Genomic DNA, 26,909 nt, shown 5'->3' on the forward strand with positions numbered 1-26,909 from the left:
GCTCTGAGGACCGCGGTGCTCCTGGCAAACTGCCACAAGGTAACAATGTTCACAGACAGGAAATAGCTGCTTACAGCTGTCTCTAACGGACAAAACAGCTATGATAGCAGCAGCTACATAACCTGCCCACAGTAAAAATGTCACCATGTGATACATTTCAGAATGTAAATCGGGGAGAGGAAGGATTTTACAATGAGCAAACACTGACTAAATCATTTATACATAATTTTTTTATAACATTATTTTCACTGGAGTTCCTCTTTAACCACTTCACCACTGAGGGGTTTTACCCTCAGAGCACCAGAGCAATTTTCACCTTTCAGCGCTCCTTCCATTTATTCGTCTATAACTTTATCATTACCTATCACAATGAAATGAACTATATCTTGTTTTTTCCGCCACCAATTAGGCTTTCTTTAGGTGGGACATTATGACAAGAATTATTTTATTCTAAATGTGTTTTAATGGAAAAATAGGAAAAATGTGGGAAAAAATTCATTATTTTTCAGTTTTCGGCCATTATAGTTTTTAAATAATGCATGCTACTGTAATTAAAACCCATGAAATGTATTTGCCTATTTGTCCCAGTTATAAAACCGTTTAAATTATGTCCCTATCACAATGTTTGGCACCAATATTTTATTTGGACATAAAGGTGCATTTTTTTCAGTTTTGCGTCCATCCCTAATTACAAGACCATAGTTTATAAAGTAACAGTTAAAAACAGGGAACACCAAGAGCCCCAATAGTGTAATTCGTACTGGACAAGGTGGCAATAAGTTTGTATTGCTAGATACTCACAAGTCAGGGTCACCAGCAGGCAACCACTGTAAAGCCAGGTGGGGAGATTGTCCTGACCCCACTCAGGATTAAGAAGTCGCTCTCTGTAGACAGGAAGAAAGGGTAGCACCAAGGGTGGACTCAAAATTGTATACAATGAACAGAGGCGCCAAAAGTATAAGATTAGATTAAATGAGCTTAAAAACAATCTGCACAAGGATTCAAATTAAGCGCCTCTGTAGAGGCGCATTAATTTGAATCCTTGTGCAGATTGTTTGATACTCCTCCCTATATTGCCTGATGAGGCGGGGTTGAACCTGCGAAACGCATTGCATTTCTTTTTGGAGTTCCTAATAAATGTGTTTGACTGTCTGAATCGCAGTCGTTGTCGTGTCTGCTTGAGGGAGGTAAGACCACCACTTCCTCCTTCAATTTTGCCATTTAAGTTGGTTTTTAAGCTCATTTAATCTAATCTTATACTTTTGGCGCCTCTGTTCATTGTATATAAAGTAACAGTGTTGTACCCTCCTGACATAAATATTTAAAAAGTTCAGTCCCTAGGGTAACTATTTATGTATTTTTTTTAATTGTACATTTTTTAATTACAAAAAAAAAATGGGGATTGTGGGAGGTAATGAATTAATTTTTTGTGTATAAGTAATGTATTTGTATGTGAAAAATGCTTTAGGGTGTAGTTTTACTATTTGGCCACAAGATGGCAACAGTAACTTTTCGTTTAATGCGACCTCCTTCCGGACGCTTGGAGGAAGTACTAGGAGGCTGGAAAAGTGTTTTTTTTTTCACAATGATCACGCTGCTCATCGGAGAGCAGCGGATCATTGCGGGGCTTAGATCAACGAACGGGAATGCATTTTCCCGTTCATTGATCTCCGGGCGAGCGGCCGGCGGCGTGTTTACGAGCGGGAGTGCGCGCTAGAGCGAGCGGGAGCGCGGGCAGCGGCAGGAGCGCGGAAAGTACGGATTTCTCCGTCTCTGGGGGTGAAAGGATGGAAAAAGGGACGGAGAAATTCGTACGGGCGGGGGTAAAGTGGTTAAATGTCCTAGCTCAAGGTGAAGAGCCTGGATTTTGTGTGTTTTATAGTGCACATGCAAGCCTCTAAATAAAGTGGCTGCTAAAAGGTTAACGAGCCTTGCAGTTTTGCAATGCATGAAGAGGTCAGTGAGAACAGTACTGTCATAAATGAGCCATATATGCATCTGAATCGTCAGGATATAAGCAGCAGCATTTGTGTGTTTCAGATATATTTGTACAGACAAGGCGATAACAGGCTTCTCATGCCAGTTCCCATTGCACTTTCCCATGTTCTCAGCTGCTTTGTTTGCTTTCCATCTCTTATTTTTCTTGGAGATCCGTCCCTGGTATCAGTGTGAAGACTTTATTTCTAGGTTTAGCACCAAACGCTTTCCTTTCTATTTGTGTTTTGAGCATATAATTTACTGAAACCTTAGAATAACTGGAAAATTTACTTTTCCATACACACACTAAAATGGATAAGCTGTTCAAGGAAACTTGCTGGAAACATCTTCCTTAATTAGACAGAACTAGTTAATGCGTGTTAGTTTCATGAATTTTTAAAGTGTTGGAGATGGTACTGATAAAGGTTAGTGCAGTGGTTAGAACTTTTGCCTTGCACTCATTAGGTCAAGGGCACCAAGGACACGATTTGCATGGACTTTGTGTTGCCTATTTCTAATAGACGCCGCTCCAGTTCATAGCCCGCAGCCCCGCTCGAGCCTGCATAGTCTTTCGGCAGGCAGAAAAGGGCTATGGGAAGATGGCGTCCGAAGCCCTGTACTGGAGACTATTTGTGTCTCCAGTACAGGGCTTTGGGCGCCATCTTCCCGTAGCCCTGCTATTCCATTCAGCGCGGGAGATTGCAGGAGAAATATCTCCGGGAGAGCTGCGCGCCAGAGGCCGCGGGAGAGGAGACTTCTGTCAGGTGAGTAAATTATTTTTTTTGCAGGTGAAATGTTACCCAAATTGCGTGTATTTTCTGCTGAAATGTTGCCCAAATTACGTTTATTATCTGCTGAAATGTTGCCCAAATTGCGTTTGTTTTTTGCTGAAATGTTGCCCAAATTGCTTTTGTTTTCTGCTGAAATGTTGCCCAAATTGCGTTTGTGTTTTGCTGAAATGTTGCCCAAATTGCGTTTGTTTTCTGCTGAAATGATGCCCAAATTGCATTTATTTTCTGGTGAAATGCTGCCCACATTGCGTTTATTTTCTGGTGTCTGAGGTAACTGTTGCTGCATTTATTAATTAACCACTTTACCTCCAGCAGTGCGGATTTCTCCGTCCCTTTTTCCACCCTATTACCACCAAGAGATGGAGAAATCCGCACCTGACGCTGCTCCCGCCGATGTCCGCGCTCCCGCTCGCTTGACCGCGTGCCCCCACGCTCGTGCACGACGTTGCCCGCTCGCCCGGAGATCAATGAACGGGAAAAACCTTTCCCGTTCGTTGATCTCTGCCCCCTGCAATGATCAGCTGCTTCTAAGAGAAGCAGCGATCGTTGTGAGAAAAAAAAAATTTCCCAGCCTCCTAACACTTCTTCCAAGCATACTTCCTGTACGCTTACAGGTCGCATAAACAAAAAGTTACTGTGGCCATCTTGTGGCCAAATAGTACAACTACACCCTAAAGCATTTTTTATATACAAATACACCGATCGCCGCTATCCGTCGCGCCACGCCGCCCCCCCCCAGACCCCGTGCTCTGCCTGGCCAATCAGTGTCGCTGACGTTGGTGACGTCATCCCACCCCGTCGCCATAGCGACGGCTGAAGCCCTCCAGGAAATCCTGTTCTTTGAACGGGATTTCTTGATCGGAGATCGCCGAAGGCGATCGAAGCGGGCGGGGGGAGCGGCTATCATGTAGCGAGTCCTGGGCTCGCTACATGATTTAAAAAATAACAAAACAAACTGCTGCGCTGCCTCCTGGCGGAATTTATAAGACCGCCAGGAGGGTTAAATATTTATGTCAAGAGGGTATAACACTGTTGCTTTATAAACTATGGGCTTGTAATTAGGGATGGACGCAAAACTGAAAAAAAATGCACCTTTATTTCCAAATAAAATATTGGCGCCAAACATTGTGATAGGGACATAATTTAAATGGTTTTATAACCGGGACAAATATAAAAATACATTTCATGGGTTTTACTTACAGTAGCATGCATTATTTAATAACTATAAAGGCCGAAAACTGAAAAATAATAAATTTTTTCCCACATTTTTTCCTATTTTTCCCATTAAAACACATTTGGAATAAAATAATTCTTGGCATAATGTCCCACCTAAAGAAAGCCTAATTGGTGGCGAAAAGAACAAGATATAGTTCATTTCATTGTGATAAGTAATGATAAAGTTATAGACGAATGAATGGAAGGAGCGCTGAAAGGTGAAAATTGCTCTGGTGCTCAAGGGGTAAAACCCCTCTGTTGTGAAGTGGTTAATGGTCATAGTTGGTTACATTTGCTTACAATGTCATGGCCACGCCCATTTCTCAGCGAACGCCCTCCCCAATCCCCCACGCCCATTTTTCGGCGTCGGAACACACCCCGCCCCTCATCCCCCCGTGTCTCCCCCCTCGTCCCAGGTTGGACCCAGAAAAATCTGGTCACTGTATAAAAGTACCACTAGAACCACACCAGACAGACACAGGCAGGGAGATATAACAGTTCAGGTCAGCAACAGGGTATCAGAATAGCAAGATACAGAATTTCAAATCGTAAGCCCATCCAGTAACAATCCAGGGGTCATACATGGTAGATCAGATAATTACGGCACCAAGGATAAGACAATATAAGGTCAGGTTCAATTCAAAAGGTCAGTCCAGGTAGCAATCGAATAAACAGGGTCAAGAGGCAAGGCCATACACAAATAATTAACTATTATCACATAAATCCTAGCAAATCTACAAATCCTAGCATCTAATTGGCTGCTAGCCTAGCGTGTAATGCAATGAATATGCCTTCAGTATCCATTTTTTTGGCCAATAACAGCGCCATCTGAGACCATAACGAGAGAGGAGAGCCATGTGCTCAAGTCTATAGCCACTGTGAGCCATGCATGCAGATACACGTGCACGGCTTCTGGAAATGTTGCACCGGGTCGACCCAGAAGCTGGCTGCACGAGGCGGCTCCCAAAGGACACGGACTCGCTGTGGGCTTGAATGGAAGGTAAGTTCTTTATATGTATCTATATATAATCTTAGCTCAATGAAGAGGAACAGTTTAAAGATATGCAGTGCTATGAATCATCCTATACAATAAAATCCCTGTGTCGCTGCATCCATCTGTCCCTGCGTCCCTGTTTTTTGCTACTGCGCATGTGCGCAGTAATGGACAGCTGGACGGGATCAGGGAGCGAGGCAGGCGAGCGAGGTGGGAGGGCGCCCCATGCCCCTGATGAGTCACTGAGTGACGAAATCGATAGGGCGGAGCCTGATGCGGAAGCGGGAATCAACACGCTAGGGTGAGCAGAGGCGTGGAGAGGCACGTGTGGTATCCCGGCGTTCTCCGTGCGCACGGCGGAGCAGAGTGGAACACATTAGCAGGAGCCTGCCAGCCTGGCCACCAAGCGGGGGAGAGCCCGTGTATGCAAATTACTCTATGTGCTGATTTTATCGACACACATGTGAGTGCAATTGCTTTTTACAAATAAATAAATTTTAGCAGTATTACGCTATGGGAGTTTTTTTCTCACTGAGGTATGATTAAGATGGCAGCTACTTCATGAAGGATTTCTTGACTGGTGGTTTGTGAAGACACACATTGCTGGAGAGGAGGGGAACGACCCGGGAACGTTCTCAAACTGCATATAGACCATTGGTTGGTCTAGGACAGCGATGAGTGGCACACAAAGGGTGCTGGTGGAGGCTGCCTGTCTGAATTGCATAGGAGTATTTGTCGCTCTTGTTCCTGCAACAGCTCATCTGGAGAAATTAATACCTTAATAGTTTTTAGGAATTTTTATATTGAAATTAATTTTAGGTCATCTGTACATGGACTATTTATGATTTTCTGTTCATAATAAGACTTTTTGGCTGAACCCATTATCTGTGATCTGGAATACATAGCATATATAAGGGGAAGTGAAATTGATATTATTCTGGCAATAACGATCTTGCATATATATTAATACGGTACCCACTTCTATCACACACCGTGAGCGCCACCTCTTGGTGTATTGGGATCATGGAGCAAGGCAGGCGAGCGAGGTGGGAGGGCGAGCGAGGTGCGCGGGCGAGCGAGGTGAGCAGGTGCTGGCGCTCTACGGTTGCGTGCACGGCGGGCAGGCTCGTGCATGCGCACTGGCTTTGGCAGAAAAAAGACCTAGAGCCCATTTTTAAACGGGCTTAGGTCCACTAGTTATTGATAACCATCATGAATTCCAATGGATCAGGATTTAACGAGGCTGTCACAAATGCCTGTTAGAGCTTACTGAGATGGGTGTGGTCAAAGAAGGTAAATTGGATGGTGGAGCTTGGCTGTTAATTTGGAAGCCAAATGCCCCACTTTAGTTTTAGCATTTGGCTGCAGCGGTAGGCAATAAGCTATAGTAAAGCCAAGTGCAAGGGGTTTGGCTTTCTTGTATCGTCTGTGGTGCTTTGTTGTATCGGATGCAGCATGGGGGGTGGGGGTGCGTGTTTGTATGAGCGCTGGGGGTTCGGCTGTAGTACTGGGCACTCGGCTACAGTATAGATGAGTTCTGTAGGTTTAGGGGTTAGTGTTAGGTTTAGTTATAGAAGGATTAGTGTTTGGAGATAGAGTCAAAAGTTAGTTTAAGATATAGTTATAGGAGGGTTAGTTTTAGTAGAAAGGGTAGGGATGCAAAATCGCTATAAGAATATCATAAACGATATTCAAAATAGCAGCAATACTGACACCAAAACGAACACACACCTCTTGTGCATATAAGCAGGTGTGGTTATCCTAAATATAGGCAAGATGTGGACACCAGTCTCTCACTTTGAAAAGTTGGAAGGCATGAAGGCAACACTTTTCTTGTGACATCGGGAAACGCAAGCTTCTAAGGTTGATTTCTTTCTTTTTTCTTTTTTCACCATTTCAACACCAGCTGGCATGTGGACCCGTACATTAAACTCCATTTTTCATTAGCAGTTTTGTTACTTACAGATGGTCTACAAGTCACCTTTCTTTCTGAACTCCTCGAGCGAGAAAATTTTGTAGGGATTTAAGGCCTTAAATGTTAAGCTTGGGCTTATCCTGTAAGTGGTTATTCAATATTGGATCACATTTCATCATGCTACAAGGCTTATTTAAAATCTTTCCACAATATTACATCTGCTTAAACATTGTATTCTCCATTGATTTAACATAACTGTATTTCCAACTTTTGTATCAAATGTTGTAAATAATATTATTTGGTTTGATTTCAGTTTTATTGAAAAAAAGTCCAAAGTCCAAAAGCAGCCACAGTGTAATAAAAAATGTATAGAGGTATAGCATATCTGCTTGTATGTAAAGGCTAACTGAAGAGCTGATGCTTTCTTGCTTTGTTTTGCGTACGTGTATCTCCTCTCTCTCTCTCTCTCTCTCTCTCTCTCTCTCTCTCTCTCTCTCTCTCTCTATATATATATATATATATATATATAATTTATATATATTCAGTCGTCAATGTTCCAGTGTATGTATACGTGTTCCTTTTTTCCATTTCTTTGTCAGTGCTATAACCGTAACTGTGTAATATTGTTTTTTATCAGTGCAGTTTCTAGGCTAAAATGCACCCAGGGCGAAGGTGTAAAAATTGCGCCCCCCCCCCCCCCCCGGACCCCTCCCCCCGGAGCACGGTATGGGTGCCCGCAGTATAGGTTTGCCAGGTCTAGTTGCACTTAGTATACGTCCCCCCAGTATAGGTAGCCAAGAATAGGTACCCCAGTATAGGTAGCCTGCTATAGGTCCCCCCAGTATAGGTAGCCAGGCATAGGTGAGCCAGTATAGTTGCCCCCGCTATAGGTTAACCAGGTAGGTGCCTCCAGTATAGGTAGCCAGTATAGTTGCCCCAGTATAGGTTAGATAGGCAGGCACCCTCGGTATAAGTTAGCTAGGTAGGTGCCCCAGTACAGGTTAGCTAGGTGGGTGCCTCTAATATAGGTAGCCAGAATAGTTGCCCCCAGCATAGGTTAGATAGGTAGGTGCCCCCAGTATAGGTTATTTAGGTAGGTGTCTCCAATATAGGTAGCCAGTATAGTTGCCACCTGTATAGGCTAGCTACGTAGGTAGGTGCCCCCAATACAGGTTAGATAAGTGCCCCCAGTATAGGTTAGATAGGTAGCTGCCCCCCAGTATAGGTTAGATAGGCAGCTGCCCCCCAGTATAGGTTAGATAGGTAGGTGCCCCTCAGTATAGGTTAGATAGGTAGGTGCGCCCCAGTATAGGTTAGATTAGGTAGCTCCTCCCCCAGTATAGGCTAGATTAGACAGGTGCCCCCCAGTATAGGTTAGATAGGTAGCTGCCCCCCAGTATAGGTTAGATTAGGTAGCTGCCCCCCAGTATAGGTTAGATTAGGTAGGTAGCTGCCCCCCAGTGTAGGTTAGATAGGTATCTGCCCCCCAGTGTAAGTTAGATAGATGGCTGCCCCCCAGTGTAGGTTAGATAGGTAGGTGCCCCCCAGTATAGGTTAGATTAGGTAGCTCCCCCCAGTATAGGCTAGATTAGACAGGTGCCCCCCAGTATAGGTTAGATAGGTAGCTGCCCCACAGTATAGGTTAGATTAGGTAGGTAGCTGCCCCCAGTGTAGGTTAGATAGGTAGATGCCCCCCAGTGTAGGTTAGATAGGTAGCTGCCCCCAGTGTAGGTTAGATTAGGTAGGTGCCCCCCCCAGTATAGGTTAGATAGGTAGCTGCCCCCCAGTGTAGGTTAGATTAGGTAGGTGCCCCCCAGAGTAGGTTAGATTAGGTAGCTGCCCCCCAGTATAGGTTAGATTAGGTAGCTGCCCCCCAGCGTAGGTTAGATTAGGTAGGTGCCCCCCAGCATAGGTTAGATAGGTAGCTGTCCCCCATAATGGAGGGGGGAGCCGGAGCAACGGGGAGGGCAGTCCGACCTCTCCCTCCCTCTCCTGGGCTGCCCTCCGTGCCCCCCCCCCCTCAGACGCATACTCAGGCAGGAAGCGCCGCTGTTTACAACTCACCTCCCTGGCTCCAAACGCTGCTCGTCTCTCGCTGCCGGTCTTTTCTTTTCTGCCTACACGCTGATACACACGCTGCTTCCGGTAGCGTGTGTATCAGCGTGTATACAGAGAGGAGACCTGCGGCGAGAGAGCAGCGCTTGGAGCCAGGGAGGTGAGTTGTAAACAGCGGCGCTTCCTGCCTGAGTATGCGTCTGAGGGGGGAGCACGGAGGGCGGCCCAGGAGAGGGAGGGAGAGGTCGGGCTGCCCTCCCCGTGGCTCCGGCTCCCCCCTCCATTACAGCGCCCCCCTCCCAACAGCGCCCCGGGCGGCGGCACTCCCCGCACGGCCCAAGAAACTGGCATGTTTTTTATATTGTAGCGTCAAGTAGCATATTAGAATGCATTCCTGATCATTTTCCCTCTAACAGTTATTCATGATCATAGAAATCAGAGACCGCACTCAGAAGACTTTTTCAACCACTGTATTCACAGGAAACCAAGCATGACAAAATACACGACATGTTTCGGGCGTTGCCCTTCAGGAAGGGCGACGCCCTGCACCGGTCTACAGGTCAAGACTACTGACCTGGTGAGTGGTGGGGAGAGGATGAATCTACAAACAGTTATTCATGAGGTTAGATCCATTGCTTTGACTGTTGCCCATCGATTCCCAGTCCAGACCAGGATTTGTGTAAAATACCATTCCACAAATCTTGAGGACCTGCCAGTGAAGAGGCTGAGCATAAACAAGAAGCAAGTCATTGGATTTCTTGACAAATTAACTTTATTTGTTCCCCCACATCTGTAGTGTGGGGATAGGCCTTGAACTGCTCGCTGTATTGACACCTCGGTAACCATGGATTAGACTTAAGTCTTAAAACTTACAGAAGACATGATGAGAGCCTGATTTAGCACAGTAATTCAGAATTCATTTTTAAATGACAAATAGTATTCACATACTCAAGTTTTCAGTGAAGAAACCAGGGCAGTTTCTAGGCTAAATTGCACCGAGGGCGAGGTTGTAAAAAGTGCGCCCCCTTCCCCCCACCCCCGTGGACTAGCAAACTCTTACACTTTAGGGACAGTTACACTGCCACAGGTCACAAGTAGATCTGCTTACTTACTAGTGACCAGCCACTCATCCAGGAGGAAGCAGGGGCCAGGAAAACACACAGGCAAAGAGAGCCCGGAAAGCTGACTCCTTCATGGGCGCAGAGCACTGACAGCCTGCAGCACCGCTACAGGACATCAGGCAGAGGCGTCCGAGCCATTAGGCAGCTATAAATTTTCGCCTAAGGCGACAGGAAGAGGCAAGGGCGCTTCTGCACTGAGTAGTGAGAGAAGAAATGCCTCTCAGCTGACTCAGGTGTCAGTTTACACAGCAGCAGCGGGGCTGACTGGACTTCAGCTCAATGATTCAAAGAACCACAGTAATGAATGAGTCAGTGAGAGAAGGCACTCATCCTAGTCAGGGATCCGAGGAATACAGCATCATCAGCTCCTGAGTCCAACTCCTGAGAATTCAGTCCCTCTCTCTCTGCTACTGCTAACTGCGTGGATGTAGAGACTGTGTAGCAGCCAGGCATTGACTTCCCCCCAGGCTGCCTTTCATTCAATGATTTAGGGTTGGTCCTGTGTCTGCTGTATTCAGGTTTGTTGATGTAAGGCAATGTAAAATACTAGGCTAGCTGATAAAAGTGCAATTAGAGGGCAGGCTAGCTGGTAAATATACACAGCATGATATAGAACTCGTCTGGAGGGTTAGTGGGAAAAAATCTGTCTGGTCTCTCTCCATTGTTATAATGACTGCATGTGCAGATAAGGTCTTAAACAGGTTGAAAAGTTTTGACAGTCCCTAGACTCCAGGAGGGCTGCTTGCTGACTTGTGTAAGAGATTGGCAGGGACAGCAGTCCTATTACCAGCAACTAGTCTCTGTGTAATGTGGGACTGCAATACAGATAAACTGCTCCATCTCAGGCTATTCTCAGTCTCACTCCACTCCTCCTATCTCTGTGTGTGTATAGTGTATGTCTACTGTGTGCTGTGTATAGTGTGCTCTCTCTGTGTGTGTGTGTGTGTGTGTGTGTGTGTGTGTGTGTGTGTACTGTGTATAGTGTGTATGTTGTGTGCAGTGTGTGTACTGTGTGTGTGTGTGTATGTTGTGTGCAGTGTGTGTACTGTGTGTGTGTGTGTGTGTGTGTGTGTGTGTGTGTGTGTGTGTGTGTGTGTGTGTGTGTATATAGTGTGTGTACTGTGCTGTGCATGTCTAGTGTGTGTGTGTGTGTGTGTGTGTACTGTGTATAGTGTGTATGTTGTGTGCAGTGTGTGTACTGTGTGTGTGTGTGTGTGTGTACACTGTGTGTGTGTGTGTACTGTGTGTGGTGTGTGTGAGTGCATGCCGCAATAAGTATATTTTATGGTGAAACGCTCTGCTGCATAACAACTATTTTCTGGTGAACCCATGCCGCAATAAGTACATTTTCTGGTGAAACGCTGCTGCATTATGATTTTCGGGGGTCTTGGGGGTGGGGTTCACCACAGGAGTGGTGTTCACCATGAGGGGTGCGGGGTATGGGACTGGGGGCAATCAAGGGGGGGAGGGGGGGGGGTGCCACAGGATTTCTCGCCTGGAGTGACAAAATGGCTAGAGACGCCCCTGACATCAGGTGTTATTACGTGGTGGTGACGTGATTATGACTTGACGTTGGACGTAGGTAGCCCAGGAAGAGTCAAGAAAGGTGATAACGCTGGTAATCTTCTTCCCTAGTGGTTATGTCCTTTTGCCTGTGTCCCCTTTCTTCTACTTGCCGGTCTGTGCCCAGGGCGGTCGCCCTGCCCGCACTGCCCAAGGAACAGCCCTTAAGAAACCACAGAGCACATATAGGGAATGCCCATCCCAACTCAGGTTAATGGATCTCCCTAAGGATTGGTTGTTCTCCATTCCTCCCTTCCTCCCTCCCTCCTCTTTCCTGTCTCCCTCCCCCTTTCCTGTTTCCCTCCCCTTTAGGCACACGTTATTGGTCACTCCTATGGTGAGTGGGCCATTGTGCTTCATTTGGTTTTTGGTTCACTCTGGTTTGGGTAAGTACAGATATCAAGCAGGCGGACTACAGGGGGCTGGAGGAAGCCCTAGGTAAGTATAAATCCTTATGGTCTATTAATGTCAGCCTCTCAAAGTTTCCTTGAGCTTATTATGTTATGTTCTATGCATTGAGTATACAAGAGCCCATATGGCTAAGTGCGGAAATGCCTGATATAAAAAGTCAAACACTTAAAGGAATACTATCGATACCCAAGTGTTCTAAAATGACAGTGTGAAAATAATGTCTAAGTAGCTGTGTAAACATTTTCCTACTTTTCATGTTAAATATCAGAGGCAAAAGCTGTAATTTATTGAGGGTAGGATTTAGCTATATTGGGACAAATCAATTGCAGAAGGGGTGTCTGCTTCAATGCACAGCCAGAGTTGCATATGAAACTTCAGAAAGCAAATATCAAACATATCAAACTCTGAAAGCAAAAACCGTATGAAAAAGCTGTAAGAATTAGTTACCTTTCCTCTGCTCTCTTCAGACACATCAGTCAGAAACACAGGACACGGGAGCTGCAGCTGTTGGGAGCTCTCTTCTCTGTCACACACAGAACTACACATAGAGTTAACTGATCAAGTGTGAGGGGAATTTCCCCTCTCCTCATGGCTCAGTCAGCCGTCAGTTTTGGCATCAGTAAACTTTGAATGTATTTTGATAACAGTAAACAAAGAAGTTTCTACTAAAATGTATACACCAGTACTTAGCAGCACTTCCCAAACAATTCATGTGTCAATTGAAAAAAATATGTGAATCGATAGTATTCCTTTAAGTAAAAATAGGAGAAATCACCCAAACCACATGCAGTTTCAAATAGGTAAATCGGAATCAGAATCAGAATCGTTTATTTTGCCAAGCATGACTGGGTCATGCCCGGAATTATTTTTGGCACAGTACATATAGCTCAGGGAGAGACATAGATGGAAAGAGACATAAATAGATAGTAGCGACAGCAAAGGCATCAAGTACACATTAAATTACATTACAACATTTCAATATATGCATCACAGTCCCCAGTGCGACCTGAGGAGCCTGGCAGTTAGTCTATTGGACTGGTTGGTTCGGTCAACTGGTCAGCCATAGCGCAGCTGGCACCACAGTCCGTCGGGGCTTGAATTGACGGTAGTATGTGGAGAGAATTTAGGAGGTTGACCGCTGAGGGGAAGAAAGAATTCCTATGTCTTGCGGTTTTTGTGGAGATAGCCCGTAGTCTCCGGCCCAGTGGCAGCAGGCTGAAGTAGCGGTGGGCTGGGTGTAAATGCTGCTAGGCACAAATAAAAGTAGTATATTATGATTTATATTTGATGTCCTTAATGTGTTCTTTTCTTCATCATAACATTATTCTTCAATCAGTCTTCTTTTTTTCCATTTTCTGTGTAGGGTTTTTTTTGTTTGTTTTTTTACTTAGCACAGTACACTTTGATTTCTTTGAATCAAACATTCCCTAACAAGCTTATTAAGTTTGATTTGTTGATGTTACAAAATAAGTAAAAAAAAAATGAAAGCACTTTATATTAATAAGAGAGAACAACAGCTTCTGCCTCTCTCCGTAATTTTATTCATTAAGTGGAAATAAATTAGGGAAACAAGCATGCAGTCAAGATAGCTAAGCCATTTTAATGCATGAAGGTTTTGTACTAATTTAAATTAACATTTAACTACTATATTAGGCTGCATGGGGGTTGACATGCTAATAGGCAGCTTGTTGGAATAAATGAGTTTCCATTTTTTCCCACATTGCAGGATGATACTCTGCGCCATTAATAATTGAGCCAGACAATCTGCGAAGCACGTGGCTATCTGAAATGCAAATAAAGGCTGGCGGGTGGGTTCAGCATGGATTTGGATGGTTAAAAGTAAACTTATGGCTTCTTGCCACAGTTTTAACTGCTAGCTTTAACTCTGTCTCTGCTAAATCTTCCCTTAAAGAACAAGCTACAGCCATGCTAACCTAGAAATAAAAAACACATATATTAGTAGATAAATACTACTTCTACTTACATAACAGATGTATTGTGCTATCCGCGTAATGATTCCTGTGAATTTTACAAAGGAAAAGCAGAAAATCTTATTCTAGGCAGTGGCCATCTTGCCAAGCTAATGCTGACATCATATCCTCCCTGAGTCTTGTTTCCCCCCCCCTCCCTTCTCTGCTCATTGTGTATTCATTAGCTGCCCTCCTCCCAGAGTCTTTTTTTTTATTTACACATCCAAACACTGAGTCACCTCAGCCTTGCTTGTAAACACAAGTGATCAGCTAGGCAGGGAAATAAAAGGAAAAGGAGGAATATATTATAGATCAAAAGAACTCCCAGCATTCAAAAGAACTCCCAGCATTCAACTTTTTGGCACTGTTTGGCACTAGGGCCAGTGCTCCTAAAGTATGTAATAACTCCAAACCATAACAGCAGAAAACGTAATGAATGCAGGATTAGCATCTTTATCACTTAATACACTCAGACCAGTTGCTGTTGAAATTTGATTTTTATGGTGACAATACTGCTTTAAAGGATACCCGAACTGAAATGTGACATAATGAGATAGACATGTGTATGTACAGTGCCTAGTACACAAAGAACTATGCTGTGTTCCTTTTTTTCTTTCTCTGCCTGAAAGAGTTAAATATAAGGTATGCAAGTGGCTGACTCAGTCCTGACTCAGACAGGAAGTGACTACAGTGTGACAATAACTGATAAGAAATTACCCTTTTTTATCTCTTTCCTGCTCTCAGAAGCCATTTTCTGCTAGAAAAGTGTTTTATAGTTGTAATTTCTTATCAGTGAAGGTCACACTGTAGTCACTTCCTGCCTGAGTCAGGACTGAGTCAGCCACTTGCATACCTTATATTTAACTCTTTCAGGCAGAGAAAGAAAAAAAAGAACACAGCATAGTTATTTGTGTACTAGGCACTGTACATACACATGTCTATCTGGTGGCTGGATGGTGTACTGGTTAAGGGCTCTGCCTCTGACACGGGAGACCAGGGTTCGAATCTCGGCTCTGCTTGTTCAGTAAGCCAGCACTAATTCAGTAGGAGACCTTAGGCAAGTCTCCCTAACACTGCTACTGCCTATAGAGCGCGTCCTAGTGGCTGCTGCTCTGGCGCTTTGAGTCCGCCAGGAGAAAAGCGCGATATAAATGTTATTTGTCTTGTCTTGTCTTGTCTATCTCATTATGTCACATTTCAGTTGAGGTATCCTTTAAAGGATCACTATCGTAAAAAATTATAAAGTATAAAATACATGTAAACACATACAAATAAGAAGCATGGCCCATATGCAATTTACTTTTTCACCTAAGTTTTCTCCTGGGTGATAATTTTACAACTTCATTTTAAAATAATGTTTCAGCAATTTGCAATTTTTTAAAAAAGTACTGAAAAGTAGGTGAAATAGTACTATCAAAATTATTTTGAGTATTTTCTTGCTTGCTGGTGGTTTAAAGGCATTTAATTGGCAAGTTGTGAAAATATGACTTGGAGATAACTCAGGGGAAAAAGTGAATTGCATATGGGTCTATGTGGCTTCCAGAGTAAAATGAGCTATTTATTACTTTTCTCCTATGTTGCTGTCACTTACAGTACTTAGTACAAATATGATGGAACCGGTTTTTGACTAGTCCATCTCTTCATGGGGGATTCTCATTTCATTCAAAGATACAGGCCACCCACCTACCTTTTTGCACACTATTTTGGCAGGTGGTCTGAGCAACTGCTATTCACTAAGTGCTTTTGAGGATAAAGAAAACCATGAGAATCCCCCATGAGGAAATGAGCTAGTCCAAAGCCTGTCCGTTCTGGCAGATTTGTACTATCTGCTGTAAGTGACAGTAGCATAGCAGAAAATAAATTTATAGCCCATTTTACTCTGGGAGAAATTTACTTTTTATTTGTGTTTTCATGTATTTTAAAGTTTACAATTTTTAGTGATAGTGGTCCTTCAAGAGCCAAAAATGTACACATTCTATAATGTAAAGAACAACTTTCCCTACCAAGGTCACCCCCTACTGGTCTATCATTGTATTGGAAAGAAATTCCTAACTGAATATTTTGTTATCTTGGTATGGAAGTTGGATTTGAGCCTTTTTGCACAAAAATCAGATGACACTTTCACGCTCCTCATGAACAGTGACATATCCTATCCATCTGTCATATGGATTCCAGGATTCCACAACTGTAACACATATTTGAAAACAAAAAAAGAAAACCAAGGAGTCAGACTTTACGCATTATCATTTGGTTTGTGGAAGAGTAATAAAATTACACATTTCCATACAAAGTTACTCCTTTCATTGCCTGAAGAAGCGAGTGAATGCCTGTGAAATGCAGAGCCTGTTTAGGGATTTTTGATTACAGTCTGACTTATGCTGAATCCAGAGCCGTATCTAGAGGGGTACAGACATGGCTCTTGCCATGGCCGCCACAGCACCATGGACGCCAAAGCTGCCCCATCATCCCTCGTGCTCTGCCACCTTAATGAGGGATGCCTCTTGGATGTTTGCACCTGCTCTTATACTGGAGGAGATCTCTCACTACCTATACATAGGGCGGTACTTATACTGGGGGACACCTGCCAAACCTATACTAGGGATGTTTGGTGTCTTAATAATACTGAGGTACAACTCTTATTACCTTTACTGGGGACTACTCATACTGGGGGACATCCCTCACCACTTATGTTAACCTTTTCCGGACCGCCTGCATTAGATTCTACGCCGTACTTGTGGCTGTTCTAGCCTGATGCGGCGTACAATCTACGCCGGCCCGACGCTTCCGCTCCCGACGCGATCGTGCACACCCGGAGGGGGAGATTAAGCTGTCATATGACAGCTGACATCTCCCCTCAGTGATCAGCAGCCATCACGTATAGCTGATGATCATGTGATCACTACTATTGCCGGCGGATCACTTTGACAGCAGCAGCGGAAGGGGGGGAAAGAAGAGGATCCACTCACCTCCCTGCCATTCCAGCGACGATCGGCACCCCCCTCCGCTCTGGCCGGCATCTGCGCTCCTAATGTTGCTCAGTTCCGGGTCCCGGCTTGATGATGTCATTGAGCCACAACCTGGAACTGAGCGGCATTAGGAGCAGAGTGTAACGATCGGTGTAACACAGAGAGGGTCTGATTACCGGTGATCTGCAGTATCACCGAGAATACAGATATATACCAGATTATTGATGATCTGCAGTATCACCGATAATCAGATATATCTCTAACCTCTGGACACCTGAGTGATAAGAGTGTTTGGTGCAACAGTAATACTTTGTGGAAAGCACCCGAGAGAAGGGTGCTAAGCAGTGGGAGATAATGCTTGAGATCAGGTTCCTTCCACAGGTCTGAAGCTCCCCAAGGGGTGAAGCTAAGTTGAGAGTGGGAAGGACAGAACGTGAGTGACACCAATGAGGAAGTGTCACTGACAGATCTGCGAACTATCTCTTAACAGGAGAGAGAGTTCTTGAGGTCGGACAGGCCAGGTCGTTAACACACGGACAGATAAGGTACAGAGACAGAATACAGGGGCAGAATCCTAAGACCAGCAGAGTTTGGCAACAGAGTAACAGAATAACAAAGGTACAGAATCAGAGATCAGAAGAATGGTCAGGAAAGCAGAAGGTCATAACAGATAATCAACAATGCCTAGGCTTGAGTGTGAGCTCCTAGATTCTCAACACTCCTGGAACTAGACTAGATAATAACAATGATACAGATGTTACAGAATTCCTAGACTAAGGTGTGAGTTCCTTGGCCATCAACACCTTGGAAACTGGTCTAGATAATAACACAGATAACAATACAATTCCTAGGCTAAGGTGTGAGCTCCGTGATCATCAACACCTACGAAACTGTCTAATAAACACAGATACTGACAAGGTCTGAGTGCTACCACGTAGTGATTGCAACGCCAGACACCAGAGAAATGACCAGCACCCAGTATATATACCCCAGCGCTCTCCAGCGCCTCCCCTAAGTGCTAGACCAATGGAATTTGCTGAAATTGTCAGCTGACCGGCTTGGTCAGCTGACTCCCCTCTGACTGCCATAAAGGCCCTGCCTCTCTGTGCGCGCGCGCCTCCTCCTGAGCCAGTGTGGACTATCAGTCCCAGCCACACCAGACATGTGTTGTAATGTTCCTGCTGTGTTGAATGTGGAATCCGCCGCACCGCTGTCCATGTGTGCGGCGTTTTCTCCGCATACAGCATCACTGACAAGAGTAGGCCTATGCGTGCTACCTGCCGCGTCGGACGCGGAATCCGCCACCCTGTTGTCTAGGCATGCGGCGGTTTCTCCGCGCTCCAACTGCGTGCTAGCTGCCATGTTGAACGCGGAATCAGCCACCTTACTTTGAGTACTCGCGGCGGCTTTTCCGCGTTTCCTCACACAGAGATGCCGGCCGGAGAAGAGGGGGCTACTGCGGCTCATCACTGAAGCTTGAAAGGTGAGTGATGGCTGCCGGCAAAAGGGGGGACACCTGCCACCATGGGGGGACACTGCCCAGCCAGCCACAGAGGGGATCCGGCCGCCTGACCCCCCCCCCAAACACGCGCACACACACACACCCCCACCGCAAAATGTCTGGTCCTTAAGGGGGGTTAGGCGGCTGGTCCCGAAATGGTTAAAGAAGGCTATGCATACAGGGGAGACACCTCCAACTACATAAACTGGGAAGACAACCTAAATTGGGGGCTACCAATACTGAGTTAACTACCTCTGGCTACCTATACTTGGGTGCTACCACTGATTACTTAGACTTACTTATACTTGGGGGGCTAACTCTAGAAACCTATACTGGGGGAATTACTTAAACTGGGGGGATTCGTATCATTGCAACAAAAGAAGCTGTTATGGAGCGAGGTGGTCTAACCTGGGGGAGGGAACACAATTTTAGGCACTATATTACCCATATAAGGTAAGTTCTCTGCTACCTCCTGTTTTAAACTGTTTTTAGTATAATTTGTTCTATTTTGGCACCTTGGTTTCCAGCTGCTTAATTACATAGTCACATAGTTTGGTTGAAAAAAGACATTTGTCTTATTGAGTTCAACTAGAAAATATGGTAGAAACTAGCCTGCTTGCTCACATAGCTCAGATGATTCAGAGATAGGCAAGAAACTCTCACAAGGCTTAAACAAATGAAAGAGAAAAAAAATCCTCCCAACTAGTAATTATAACCATGGTTATCATAACTACATCCTTTTGGCAGATATTCCACATTTTAACCACTCTTACTGCAATGAACCCGCTTCTAGATAGATGGCAAAAACTTTTTTCCTCCATACAAAGACCATGTCCCCTTGTCTTTTATATAAGCCTAGGTACAAAAAGCTTATCTGCCAAGCGTTCATATTTCCCTCATTAAGTATTTATACATGTTGATTAGATATCCTTTAGGTCTTCTTTTCTCCAGACTAAATAAGCCCAATTTCTGTAACCTTTCCTGGTAAGTGAGACCTTCCAACCCTCTGATCAATTTTGTTGCTCGTCTTTGCTCCAAAACACCAATGTCCCTCCTGTATGCGGTGCCCAGAGCTTTATTTCATACTTCAGTTGCAGCCTTACAGAGCTAAACAGGGTCAGTATAATGCTGGCATCCTGAGATTTTATTTCTCTTTAAATGCATTCCAAAATTGTATTTTCTTTATCAACAGCTGCTTGGTATTGGCATCAAAAAATGGATGTTACTCTTAAAGAAGCGCTGAAGAAGCTCCATGTATATAAACTGAGATTTCACTCGATAAAGCCACTGTGTTTGACAAAACACTGTGGGCTTGATAGACAAATAGCATGCCTTATCATAGATAACCCTCCTTATCAAAGTTAACATTCCTTATCAGAGTAGCATAGCGAGCACTATGAACTTATGCCTGCTAACTGGCAATGACAAGAGCTCCACTCGTCCTGCCCGGAGCCCCTGGGGGTTCGTAGCGCTCGCTATGCTACTCTGATAAGGCATGTTAACTTTGATAAGGCATGTTAACTTTGATAAGGCATGTTATTTGTCTTAGTGAATTAAGCCCCTTGTATATAAAGCTGATTTTCAGATATTTTTGTGTCATAAATGAGAAGACAAAAGAACCTTCACTCATCAATCACATCACTTAAAGAGGAGCTCAGCCCCCATCAGATTACTAACAAACCCTTATTGGTAATCTTTGGAAGGTTCACGCTTGGTAGTGGGGACCAGAGAATAGCGAGGGAAGCCTCAATTGGATCCAGAGGCTTTCCTCTTCTTAGGTAAGTTTGTAATTTTGTGCCGAGCTGCTGCTTGGGCAGAGCTGGGACAAGGTCCTCCAGCACCCAAGGCTGAGACACCAAAAGTGCCCCCATCCATCCCTCCCTCCCCTGCCTCACACAATGATAGCTATTAGACAAAGAGGCGCCCGAAGACCCCCCCCCCCCCCCTTCCCACGCACACACACCTTAATCTTTAGCTATCTGGCTTGCAGTCACTGCCATGTATTCCCTTTTCTTATTTGTCTCTGCTTCAAACACAATAGGGGAATGATAGCTGAGTGAATTGTGCACCCCCTGCTACACTGCGCCCTGAGGCTGGAGCCTCTCTCGCCTCTGCCTCGGCCCGGCCCTTTGCTCGGGTACATTTTTACCACCACCTTATTGTTCAATGTTTATTAATACCTAACCTAATACTTTCATAGTTCTTACTACATCATGGCGTGGGGAGGAAATTTAAATCACCCTGCAGAATGTAAAAGGCTTTTTAAACATGTTGGTATCATCGTATCTACGTAAAATAAAGCAAATCTTGAGCTAGGCAGCCCGGCGTACTCTTTCCAGTGTCTCTAAGAAGTGGAAAATGATGCAATATTCTATGAACATAAGAGGACCTGCTCTGCACAATATATCGCACAGCTGACGATAAAACACCAAGGTAATATCGTTTTCCAACATGTTCACAAATCCATTTCCTTAATAAAAATGTATATTTGAATTTGTTCGGGAGGCATTTAGGTCTATATTTAAAAGCTGGGAACATAAGAGAATATCCATCCATGATTTATTGTAGCTGGGAAATGTGTATATTTTTCTATAAATTCTGCTTGGAATTGCCAAGAAACTGTTCCTCTAGAAACTCTCCTATGTATCAGCTGGAGCCTTTCTATCTGTCAACATATTTCAACATTGCATTAAAGCTTTCAAAGTTGTGGTGTTCCGTTGCACTGAAAGGAAACGCAGCCCCCCTCTTCTGAAGAGGAATGTAACTTTATGTTCTGGGTTGGATCCCGGCAGTGAAATGTGGTGGGAGAATCGTAAGTGACAGAACTCCCGACAGAAGCTTTGGACCTGGGAGTTTCCCAACATCTTTTAACTTAAAGTAGACTGCAATATAAAATCCAGTATGTCATCATGGAGGTCACAACCTCTCCTCTGGCTGGGGAGAAAAGAAAGAAACTTTAAATTATCCATTTGAAGGGCCTCAAGATAATCCACTTGCCCTGCTTTATGCTCTTTTCTAGTGCTGTATTACAGTTGGCATCGCTTCATCAAAGTGTCTAAAACAAAGGCCTGTTTTTTAACTATAGTGACTAGTATTATAACACTACTGTCCTCTATTCTTCCATACTGGTCTGGTATGCTGGCTCTGCTGACAAAGACAGACACAAACTGCAGAGGGCTATAAGATCAGCCGAGAGGATCACTGGGAAACCCCTCCCCTTTCTGGACCTCCTCTACAATGCCAGACTGCACTCCAGAGCACTGAGTGTCAGTAATCCCCCACACCCGGGCCTCCGTTTCTTCAGTCGACTCCCATCAGGTTGGAGGTTTCGGCCATCTCCACCAGGACCTCAAGGCACGTGAGCAGTTTTTCCCTCAGCTGTCAACCTCTCCATCTCCCTCCCCTCCCTAGATTTTCTCTGCTACCGACAATCATACTTACACTGTATTGTGTATTTTGTGTATAGTGTGTTACTCTATAGGTACTTGAAATTGTGTTACTCTAACAAATACTGTGACCTATCTCATACTTTTTGTATGCGCCAAATCCTATTCTGTGCATGACACAAGTCATGCTTTACAAATAAAAAATGATTCTGATTATGACAGTATAGAGCAAATTAGAAATATAGTCATTTGCAAAACTGGCACTTCCTCTGTCCAACATAATTGGATAATTGAGATTCCCAGTCAGTTATTACTTTGTCTAATTAGTATTTAAAGTGGAACACAAAGAGATAACGACTCTGAGTATGTGCAGTATGTGAACTGCCAAATGATTTTTAATTTTGCCTGGCTAGCTACTAGCCCTGTCCAGCAATTCCACACAGAAACACAAACAGGCTTAAAAGATAAGTGTACTTATAATACAAATGTACTAAATCAGTCTTAAACCTCTCACTGATCAATAATGCAAGTATGTTACAGTAACGATTTTGCTCCCCAGGGAAGAACTAGGAAGCCGTTGCTGACTGTTGTTTACAGAAGTTTGTCCTCCTCAGCATTCTACATACTATATACCAAGTCTACTGCTGCTCTGCTCTGACAGTTTCCCCAGAATCTAACCTATTATCCACAAGAGTCCAGGAGCACACAACCGGCTGCAAAAGAATTGGCGTGCCCAGGTCCTCACCCCGGTACCAAGGGGTCACAATATGACATCCACAGCAAAGGACCGGCACCACACGATGTGATTATAGCTCTTTGTATTTATTTATAGCAGCATAATAGCAACAGCATGAAAGCAACAACAGACCGCTGTTTCGGCCTTCCTAGGCCTTTATCAAGTTGCCTTGTGATCATGTAACAAATAGTGACACAAATACCCATATATATAGTGCAAAACACAGCCCCTTAGGACCCAATAGCCAATCATGACAGCGTAGCAAAGGCGGACCTGATGGGAGACTAACAGCCGACCAATAAAAGGCATGTATTTCAAATGGTCACTCACCAATCAGTATATAGAGAGGGGTCCCCGCTGTAGAATCTCGGAGAGAGGGCACATCATAGCGGACGCCGCCGCCTCCATCCACGGAGGTCGGCGGCATGACGTCAGAGTCAAGTGACAGGTCACATGACTCTATCAGCTGACGCCCGCCGACCAATCCTGTGCGCCCAAACAACTCCATTATCCTCACCAGCATCCGCATCATAGCGGTGGGTGGTGCTAGAGCGGCCCCGTAAGTCCGCCCATGTTACTATAGTAACCAGACGCCCATAACATTAAAGGCCGCAGCACTCACCACACCTGCAGCGAAGTTAAAGGGGGACTCCTGTCTCACCAAACCAACGCTGTCATGTGGCCTGTGAAAATAAAAACAAAAATACATTAAAATACAATCACATGTTAATTACAGATACAATACACCGGATACAAAAGTTAAATACAGAAACTCAAGTCTAACTCTCTATTAAGTCCTGCCCGCCCCATGGCATCCAGTCTCCTGATCCACCCCGCCTCCCTTCTCAATAATTCTTTTTTCTTGTCACCTCCCTGCCATTGGGGTGAAACCCCATCAATGGCCATTACCCTCAATTGAGAAACCTGATGCCCACAAGCACTGAAGTGCTCGGATACTGCCTGTCCCACTGTATGATTTCTAATAGCTGTCTTATGGGCAGAAATCCGCACCCTAAGGCACTGAGTAGTCATTCCAATGTATATAAAGCTACAGGGACACTTGATCAGATATACTACATAATCAGAATTGCACGTATAGTGTCCTCTAATGTAAAACTCAGTGCCCAAGGTGGGATGCTGAAATGTGTTGCCCCTTATAACACTGCTACACATATGGCAAGAGAGGCATGGAAACATGCCTCTCCTGCCAAAGTGAGGCTGCTGCAACGGTGCCGATTTAACATGTAATTTGTCTCGCAAATTAGGGGCCCGACGATACGACATCATGGGAGGACTTCTGAATTCGGGCACCCTCGGGAAACCATCCCAAAGAAGGTGCCAATGTCTCCGCAATGATCTAGCCACAACATCACTACAAGTGCTGTGAGTGGATACAAAAGGGATACGCGGCACTCCCTTAGCACCTGGTCTGCGACGACGTCTATCACCTTGTATGACATCATCAGGATAGCCCCTAGAACGGAACTTATCCGATAGTTGAGCTCTGCGAACGGCACATGCAGCAGGATCACTTACTATCCTATCAACCCTAGTAAATTGACTTCCAGGTATCCCATCCCTCACCCCCTTGGGATGAAAACTCCCGTAGTGAAGTGTGGAATTCCTGTCTGTCGGCTTGATAAATAAATCAGTGGAGATAATCCCCTGTCTATTACAGACCAGGACATCAAGAAATGAAATTTTCTCCAAATCCCAGTTAACCGTAAGTTTAATACTGGGACACTGCTGGTGGATCTCCTGGATGAATGCATCCAAGGTACAACGTGGCCCCCTCCATATGCAAAACACATCGTCTATGTAGCGCCACCAACAAAGGGCATATTGGCGATACAAAGAATTCAAATAGACGAAGGTTTCCTCGTATAAACCCATAAATAGGTTTGCATAGGAGGGGGCCACGTTAGAACCCATAGCAGTTCCCCGTATCTGCCCAAAGAACCGCCCACCAAATTCAAAATAATTCTCCTTCAAGACAATGTCCAGTAATTGCATCAAAAATCTGCGTTGGGGGTGACTGCAATCAGTCCGGGTCATAATGTACCAGTCTACTGCCTCTACACCCCCATCATGTGGGATGGAGGTGTAGAGGCTCTCGACATCAAGTGTAACTAACGCCACATCTCCATCAAGGGGTGGTAAGGTTTTAAGTTTAGACAAAAAGTCACTACTATCTCTCAAAAAAGAATCTAAAGCCTGCACAACTGGCTGCAACAGCTTGTCGAGATAGCGAGCCAGGGGTACAAACACTGATCCCACTCCCGCCAGCAGTGTCCCAGTATTAAACTTACGGTTAACTGGGATTTGGAGCAAATTTCATTTCTTGATGTCCTGGTCTGTAATAGACAGAGGATTATCTCCACTGATTTATTTATCAAGCCGACGGACAGGAATTCCACACTTCACTACGGGAGTTTTCATCCCAAGGGGGTGAGGGATGGGATACCTGGAAGTCAATTTACTAGGGTTGATAGGATAGTAAGTGATCCTGCTGCATGTGCCGTTCGCAGAGCTCAACTATCGGATAAGTTCCGTTCTAGGGGCTATCCTGATGATGTCATACAAGGTGATAGACGTCGTCGCAGACCAGGTGCTAAGGGAGTGCCGCGTATCCCTTTTGTATCCACTTACAGCACTTGTAGTGATGTTGTGGCTAGATCATTGCGGAGACATTGGCACCTTCTTCGGGATGGTTTCCCGAGGGTGCCCGAATTCAGAAGTCCTCCCATGATGTCGTATCGTCGGGCCCCTAATTTGCGAGACAAATTACGTGTTAAATCGGCACCGTTGCAGCAGCCTCACTTTGGCAGGAGAGGCATGTTTCCATGCCTCTCTTGCCATATGTGTAGCAGTGTTATAAGGGGCAACACATTTCAGCATCCCACCTTGGGCACTGAGTTTTACATTAGAGGACACTATACGTGCAATTCTGATTATGTAGTATATCTGATCAAGTGTCCCTGTAGCTTTATATACATTGGAATGACTACTCAGTGCCTTAGGGTGCGGATTTCTGCCCATAAGACAGCTATTAGAAATCATACAGTGGGACAGGCAGTATCCGAGCACTTCAGTGCTTGTGGGCATCAGGTTTCTCAATTGAGGGTAATGGCCATTGATGGGGTTTCACCCCAATGGCAGGGAGGTGACAAGAAAAAAGAATTATTGAGAAGGGAGGCGGGGTGGATCAGGAGACTGGATGCCATGGGGCGGGCAGGACTTAATAGAGAGTTAGACTTGAGTTTCTGTATTTAACTTTTGTATCCGGTGTATTGTATCTGTAATTAACATGTGATTGTATTTTAATGTATTTTTGTTTTTATTTTCACAGGCCACATGACAGCGTTGGTTTGGTGAGACAGGAGTCCCCCTTTAACTTCGCTGCAGGTGTGGTGAGTGCTGCGGCCTTTAATGTTATGGGCGTCTGGTTACTATAGTAACATGGGCGGACTTACGGGGCCGCTCTAGCACCACCCACCGCTATGATGCGGATGCTGGTGAGGATAATGGAGTTGTTTGGGCGCACAGGATTGGTCGGCGGGCGTCAGCTGATAGAGTCATGTGACCTGTCACTTGACTCTGACGTCATGCCGCCGACCTCCGTGGATGGAGGCGGCGGCGTCCGCTATGATGTGCCCTCTCTCCGAGATTCTACAGCGGGGACCCCTCTCTATATACTGATTGGTGAGTGACCATTTGAAATACATGCCTTTTATTGGTCGGCTGTTAGTCTCCCATCAGGTCCGCCTTTGCTACGCTGTCATGATTGGCTATTGGGTCCTAAGGGGCTGTGTTTTGCACTATATATATGGGTATTTGTGTCACTATTTGTTACATGATCACAAGGCAACTTGATAAAGGCCTAGGAAGGCCGAAACAGCGGTCTGTTGTTGCTTTCATGCTGTTGCTATTATGCTGCTATAAATAAATACAAAGAGCTATAATCACATCGTGTGGTGCCGGTCCTTTGCTGTGGATGTCCCAGAATCTAACCTAAAACAACAAAGGCCCTGAAGCTGGTCAAGAAGCATGTGTTACCAAGTCATCCTTTTTATTACTGACATTACAGGTCTCTTGGGTTTTCAGATGCAATTTAGGTAGAGGTGTAAATATGGAGGGAGTAGCCCATAAGGAGGAGGGGAGGGACTTTGTAACTTCCCTCCCATCACAAGTTTTGCCTTTTCAAAGCAGGGGTAGTTGAGGATACACATCTTCATGGTTAATAGGTACCGGTCATGATGCTGGAAGTGAGTGTGAATAATGGGGTGCTCAGGGCCGGATTTACCATAA

This window comes from Hyperolius riggenbachi, chromosome 1, assembly GCF_040937935.1.
Source record: "Hyperolius riggenbachi isolate aHypRig1 chromosome 1, aHypRig1.pri, whole genome shotgun sequence".
Lineage (NCBI taxonomy): Eukaryota > Metazoa > Chordata > Amphibia > Anura > Hyperoliidae > Hyperolius > Hyperolius riggenbachi.